The sequence below is a fragment of the Thunnus albacares genome, chromosome 11 (assembly GCF_914725855.1).
Source record: "Thunnus albacares chromosome 11, fThuAlb1.1, whole genome shotgun sequence".
Classification (NCBI taxonomy): domain Eukaryota; kingdom Metazoa; phylum Chordata; class Actinopteri; order Scombriformes; family Scombridae; genus Thunnus; species Thunnus albacares.
This window is the reverse complement of record NC_058116.1, coordinates 30,844,490-30,852,307: the sequence shown is the minus strand read 5'-3', so window position 1 is coordinate 30,852,307 and position 7,818 is coordinate 30,844,490. Positions and strand designations below refer to the sequence as shown.

Below are 7,818 nucleotides of genomic sequence, written 5' to 3'. Positions count from 1 at the left end.
AGCAGCTTTGTGGTGTGTGTGTGTGTGTGTGTGTGTGTGTGTGTTTGCCAGCGCTGCTGCCGCCGTTCGAATGCTGAACCACGGGCACTGTGCGATATTGTTGTCTTATTAATTACGTGCGGGGGTGTAAGTACAAATCTCTTGATACGTCAAGGCACGGTCTTCAAACGCGCTGCTTTATTATGAGAGGAAACGTTAGCCTTAATTAAACGACACACTTTTATTAGCGCGGCGTGTAATGGCGGCTTCCATCCCTGTCAGCGGTGACTGCCTGACGCTGGTGGTTATGCCAGTCAATGGCCTTTAAGAAATAAAAACTGTCTAATCCCATTTCAACTTGTGTAATTAGAGGGAATGCTCTTGTCATTAGTCAGGCGCAAATTGCCCACTTACCCTGGCTTATAAATATTTAAGAGACACTTCTTATAAATTGTTAGGGTATTGAAAGGAATTTTGCCTGAAAGCAAATTAATAAGTTATTTATGAGGAGTGTTAATCAGTTATCTTTTTGCATTCATAGCTGTAACACAGTGTTTATTTGAGCAGGTCTGTTCATTGACAAAAAAAAAAAAAAACAGCCGATAATAACAAACATCTGCAGACAAGTTGAGTTGAACTGAAACTTTTGGTCTCTGGAACACAAAGTAAAACACACACACACATTACAATAACAATGTTTTCTATTTACATAAGTCTTATATTTTTTTTGTCTGTTCTAAAAATGACATGTTCTCTGATTGAGATGAGAAGTTAATATTCTGTGATTATGTAAATGTTTATAATTTCTAAAGTTTTCCTGCTGGACACCAGATGTCTCCTCAGTGTTTGTGCTTCAAAGTTTACACATCACACTTTTTTCATCACGATTGGCTCCAAACTAGTCACTAAGTACACGTGTTAAACTGAGATTTATAAGGTGAGTTCAGAGAAACTTTCCTCCTTCAGCAGATGTGACACAGAGAAGAAGAAGAATGTTTTTGAGTGGAGGGGAACTTTAAAAGTAGCAGCAAATGTAAATTTTAGAGGGAGTGAAATGATGAATATTCATTGATAGCTGTAACTCAATTGAGGATTTATCTCATAATTATGAGAAAACATCTCCTGATTATGACTTATAGTGAGTTAATAAAATAGTAAAACCGACATAAATCAGTAATAACCGTCACTTTAGCATACATTAGCATTAGCATGCCACATTCACGAGTTAGTATAAGCAAATTATCCATATTCCCATTTCAAAATATAAGAACATAGAAACTCAGGACTCTCTAGAGGTTTATATTGTATCAGTTTCAATTATCTCAGCTTCATTTCTGAGAAATCACGTTTTGTCTGTCTTTTATTTTGGCGGATGGCTAAGAATACTACAGTACCCATGAGCCTCGGCCCATGTTGCTATGGAGAAGAAGCCATGAGCATGAATCAAAGCGGTAATGAATTCAAAACGCTGAACCCAGAAATTTAAAATGAGCTGATTCACTCTGCAGATTGTAAAATTAGTTTTTTTAGTAGTATTAGTTTTTGGTGTTCAATATCGTAACTTTCAACGTTAGCGGTGCACATGGAAGAATTTTAAGCTTAGTGATTGGCCGTTTCTTGCTGAAATGCACCTTGGGAGTCGTAGTTAACTTCTATCCTGACATTTTGATGTCCCTTTGACTTTTTAATAAAGAACCAGATATTTTCTAATGTAGTTTTTTAGAGTTTAATGCTGAAAACGTAGAAGAGCCCAAAGTTTGAGTCACATAACATTTTCTATGGGAAATATTAACAGGATTTTTACTTCCAGAACCAGGTTGCCTGAACTAGCTCCTCTCACTAGGCTCTGCTATTTGACACAGTGATCAAACTGTGTTATTACAACTTCCGGGTCAGTCACGTGATGCACATCGGCCCAAAAAAGCATTTTTCCTGCACACAATCATTGGAAAAGGAGCGTCTGTAAAACGGTGAATACATTTCTTTAATTGTCACAACTCAATCAGAATTTGATCCATTCGGTCTGATAATATTTGGAAAGTCTAGAAGAGCCGCAGGATTAAACGATTTTATCCCCATTCAAGTGAGCGGAGGGCCAATCAGAAGTTAGCGGGCTCGGCCAGCGGAAGTCTGTAGTGAGCGCGCTCCATGGACCCGGTGATCAGGAAGTGTGAGCAACATCCAGGTAACGTCTTTTAGGCTTCATGCACCACTGAGCAGCTTTCATAGGAATGAACACGGCGCCATCTTTAAGTCCAGTTCTCATAATACATCCATGGTGAGCAGTTGTAAAGGACCCCTGTCCTTGCTGAGTCGTCCTGGCTAGTGCCTGTTTCACTCGTTCACCCGGCTAATACTTCACTACATCCTGCATTCAAAAGAAATACATTAAAACTGAAGTATTATCAGCAAATGTACAAGTACAAACAGCTGTGTAGTTGTACTGTGAGCTGTATTATATAAAGTCATAATTTTCTGTTATACCTGGTGAAGGTGGAGCTAATTATAACTACTGTTGGCTACTTTAATCTATAACAACATATCATTTTCTATAAATTGATCATATCTTCCACACGTAAAATATTTATCACCAAAGCCACCAGTTAAAAAAGTAGAAATGTAACGTAAATGTAATTTCCACCGCTACCTGCACCTCCTTCCTTCACAGGTATTCATATCAGTTGTTTTATATTTGGTGATAATTTATATGTTAGTAGCAGAGCCTTGCTGTGATTGCAGAGCCTCCATCGGGCCACAGCGGTAACAAAACTGTTTCAACTGCGCTGTTGTCACCTTTAAATACCGCCGGTCACACGGCGGCAGCAGGAGGGATGATATGCACCGAGCACAGGGAGGTTGCTGAGGTGACAGTGGGAAAACTGAACAGGTCTATTTGTAGTGGCTGCACCACAGAGGGGGTTTTCAACACCCCCGATGAGTGAAGATAATCTAGGGGGGCAATATGAGTTCCTCCTCTGTCTAGACAGTACTGCTGGAGTGGAAGCTGCGGTGTTATGAACAAATAGGGCAAGAATACGTACAAATGAACTTGTACTACATTGTAAATTTCTCATAGACCTTCAGTACAAAATCCAGAGGTCGTGATACGTAGCAGAATAAGCTAGCGAAGCTGTAAACAGAACCATGTTCCTGCACATGCTCAGTAGCATCTGCCTTACACAGAACTACTCTCCAGAGACTGAAAACATGATGCTGTTATTAGTCTTTGCAGCCGTTTCTAAACAAACTAACGTGACCAAACTCTTCATGATGAAGGAACATGTCACCCAGTGTTTTTAATAGTTTTTGGACAACAACGGAGGAATAAGATATGTCAAGCTTTGGATACACACATATCAGTTCATTGAGAGATTTGTTGACATGTCCTTTAAATTTGATGAAATGCTATTGAGCTCCATCCCTGGCGTTGTGCAGGTATACTGTAGTGAACGTCTCTCGTGGGGTTTGGATGGGAGTCGTCAGCCTGCAGCAGCCCACCCACATTTACAGAATGTGAGAGCAGCGGCTGAGTCTCTGACCCTCTCTGCATTCCTCACTCTCTCTATTACGACTCCCTCCGATCACACACACATTCACACTCGCGGGGGCCTCCGTGCTCCCGCCGTTGCTTTTTTGATGTGAGGGTGGGTTTAGCGAGACTGCATGTGAGCGGTTTGCCTCGTATGACCCAAACAGTTGTTTTCATTTGCATGTTTCACTCGCCGACAGCAGCGCACACATACAGTATATATATATCTATATATATATTCAGTCACCTCTGTGTCTTCACGAGTGTCAGCAGCAGTCGGCCGATCTGTCAGTGCTGCCTGAGTGGATCAAGTAAAGCTATAAGTGACCTTATAACAGCATCTGACGGCACTTCAATCCCAGCCGCAGCAGAGCGGCTGGATCCTCTTACACGTCCTGTTGGTCTGTAACTCATTCAGGGCGTCGACGGTGATGAAACAGGCTCCTTTTTCCTGACCCGCACCTCTGCTGCTGCCATTTCTGCCAGCCGAGAGCCCCCCCCCCCTCACTTCCACCTCAACATGCTCCCGACACAGCTGGCAAACAAGCTGCCGGACAGCTTCTTCTTTCTTAAGGTGGAATTATGTGTTCTCCGGGCTCGGAGACGTTCGTGTTGATGTGTCTTTTATATACTCGTATGTAGCACGTTTACGTTTGTTTTCGTCTCCAGCAGTCAAGTCTCTTGACGAGCAGGTTGTTGAGATTTGGAAGGTGTGTACGTTGGATCCTCTGCAAGTCTCTACGATTACCCATAACACCCTTCTCAGCGTAGAGGAGGGTGGGCATCCTTCTTACCTGTATCTGTACCTGTTTACCTGTAAATCCGCTTTATTGTGTGTAATTATAAAGTTCTGACATCACTTCCTCGTTAGCTGCTGCTTCAGTTCTTTCTGCAGCTCTTTCTGAAAAAGTGAAAAATGTTCCTGAAAGGTTTAATAATAATAATAATAAACTTTATATCTATATATGTAGTTTTATGTCTGTCACATTAAGTGTTTCCATCCACCTGCTTTTATTCACATTTTCAATTTAGCCGTTTAGAGCAGAACCACAGGACATTAAAAAAAGAAAAAGTAGAAATATTGCAGGAAGGTTTTTCGTCACGTCTGAGGTGTAAAAACTGGTGAAAATAAACTGGAAACAGACACGAATCATGTGACTGGAAACGTCACTGAAGAGCATCCGTGTGGAGCGATGATGAGGAGACTGTAACCTTCCTCACATCAATACATGAAACTAACAAACATGTCATATTTCCATCATGGTTTCCCATCGTTTGAGCTTTGACTGCCGCTCTTTTAATAACGTCACTTCTTACAGGATTAAATCTCATATGATAATTGTGAACTTGTCCTTTAATCACACTTATTCTTGTGTGTTCTGGTACAACTCTATTTCTCTATGTTTAGCAGTGAGTTTTCAGGATTGTTGTCGCTAACCAGCTCCCGCTACCATCACTGTTAGCTTAGCCGTTAGCCGCTAACGTAAAAGTCCTGAAAACTGTCATTTTAAGGCAGTTAATGAGTTGAACTGAATATTTAACGGTTTGTTTCTTATGAGTTGAACCTTTTGAGTCCTTTAGATTTTAACCTTGTGTGTTTTGTTTTTTTTTTTTGGATATTTTTGTGTTACATAATTGATATTATTTATTAATACATATAGCCTTAACTAGACTGTGTTTTCTTTGAAATTTAATTTGACTATTTTGAATGAAATGAATTATGTTAATGAGAAATTGTGAATGTTGTAGAACAAAGATTTAAGATCTTTTGAGGTTAATTACCTGGTCGAGGTGTTTTTTTGTCCCGTCAGGTTTGCTTCGATGGCGAACTTCCTCCGAATCTCTGGAAATTGGATTTAATTCCCTCACAGAGTGCAGCAGGACGAACTGAACTCTTTTCCTTTGAACTTCTGAACTCAAACTGAACTCTTTGGACTCGAGGACAAAATCCTGTTTTTGTGTTTTGTATTTATTTTGTTTTTTTGGCATTATCGTGTCAGTTGTACTCACACATCGAGCTCCTAAACGAGCCGATCTCCTGTCACCCATCTGGTCGTCGTAATCAAATTCTCATTTAACATCCAGATAATCACACGTGCTACATATGGGAAGCTTCAGGTTGTGGGTTGTTAGGTTTCTGCAGTGGAGAAAAAAAAAAGCGTAAAATGTGATTTTGAATGAGGAACCCGGAAGTTCTGGTTTCATTTTGGCTCTCTGTAGTGACATCTCACATCAGTCCATTTGGACAGGAAATGAATCTATCTTTGGCGTTTTCAGCCTGAACCTGGAATTAATTACACTCAGTTGTCTCTTATATTGATGACTTGATGATTATTCTGCCGCTGCTGTTGCCGTTTACAGGACAATACAACCTGCATAACGTGCAATTTGTAAAGTATTAATTTCAAAATTACACAGTATTATGTTGACCGCAGAGCCTTCATGATAACATTAATCACTTCTCTTCAACATCATCTTCAACCACATTAACGACTGCTTCATTACTTTATATTTGATGCCGTTTGCAGGCAAACCGTTGAAATCTCTCTGCATTAAAAGAATCCAGTTTAATAATGTCCAGGCTTGTTTGTGCATGAAATCACCCTCACTTGTCAGATCGCCACATTTGAATGTGGACACGTGAAAAGAACAGAAAACGCTCGGCAATCCAGGAAATTGGTGTTGTTGACAGGTGTGTGTGTAGGAGAATGAAAGCAGGACAACAAACAAAGAGATGAAAATGATTTTGAGTGCAGGATAAATGGATGTGGTGCAGACGTGCCAACCAATTTGTTCATGCCAACTGCCTGAAATCTTTGGAGATGAAACCCAGAGCAGAGCAGAGCTATTAGATTAAAGCACAACACCAGAAATCCTGAGTCATTCCTGCGTAAGCAAACCGGGCTAACACAGAAAAGTAGCAATGCTTTGTAATAATATAACTGAGAGAAGGAAATAGGTGTGATTATCAAAGAAAAGGAAGGAGGATAAAGGCTAAAAGACAAGCAAGAAGAAAAAATCTCTCTTTTTTTGTTGTTTCTTTGGGTGGGGGGAGGGGGAGGGGGTGAGGGGTGGGGGTGGGGGAGTTCAGAGAGAAGGGTGCCTAATTTAAGACAGGCCAGAGGCCAGGTGTCCAGCTGGTGTTTCGATGGTGTGGCCTGGCAGCAAAGAGTAAACACACATTCCTGTCATAGGAATGCATGCATGTGTCCATGTGTAGCGCGTGTGTGTGTGTGTGTGTGTGTGCGTGCATGCATGCGTGTGCGTGCGTGTGTGTGTGTAGTTTACATATATTACCAAAGTCCTGTTTATTTGTGGAGGGAAAAGTATGAACCGATGCCACATATCACAGCATTTACAGCATAAACTGATCTTCAACGCCTGGATGGACCTTTAAAAAGACAGAAAACTCAACAATAAAATAAAATACAGACAGAACAACACAAAACAAACAAATATACAACCAATGATACAATAAAAGTATAAACAACAAGCAGCAGATCATTCGTGATCCCTCCAACAATCCCCAGCAGACACATTTAAACTAAAGCTGGTTTATTATACAGTAACATATATGACATGAATACAGGAAGAATATATTAACTCAAATATTAAAGATCCTCACCATACATGTTTATGACATATCCAGACATCTATTATAATCAGTCTGATGTTTCCCCACAAAAATGTGCATCATTAACACTTCTTAAAATTACAAAATACTCCATTTCCCTCATTGAATATGCAAATATTTTGATTGATTGAAAAGTTTAAAGATCCCCAACAGACGTGTTTTAAGACATCATAAAATACTCTTCTTAGACTGTATCTCTATCTTCTGATATGATTTTTACATTTAAAAAATAAATTCAACTGCCTGGTTAAAACCTCTTAAAATCTCTTAATACTGCTCCCTCACTGGAAATCTATCTCGACTCTTGATCAATATGTCACAAGACGTCTCCATTCTAAGTGTTTTTGCACTCGATGCTTCAAGTTTCCACGTCACATTTGCACAAAAAAGTTCAATCACCTCGTTAGAAATTATTGATATTTATCTGAAATCCAGAATCTACGAATATGAGAAATAAGAGTAAATAAGAGGAAGAGGAGAAACTTTATTATCATTATTAACTTGCCTATATGTCAGTTTGACAAATATATCACTCCAGCACACACACACACACACACATACACACCACAAACATGCTGCTATATACAGTCCACACACACACACACACACACACACACACACACACACACACACACACACACAGACTGCACAAACACAGGTGCATACAGCAGCAGCA

At 40.0% G+C, this 7,818-nt stretch overlaps 1 long non-coding RNA gene across 1 annotated transcript; it reads left to right on the top strand.

The window, feature by feature from the left end:
• The first annotated feature begins 949 nt into the window (after positions 1–949).
• On the top strand, positions 950–5,693 carry LOC122991646. The gene is made up of 2 exons (XR_006405883.1): positions 950–2,164; positions 5,320–5,693. It is a non-coding gene; the product is annotated as an uncharacterized LOC122991646 (long non-coding RNA).
• The last annotated feature ends 2,125 nt before the right edge of the window (positions 5,694–7,818 follow it).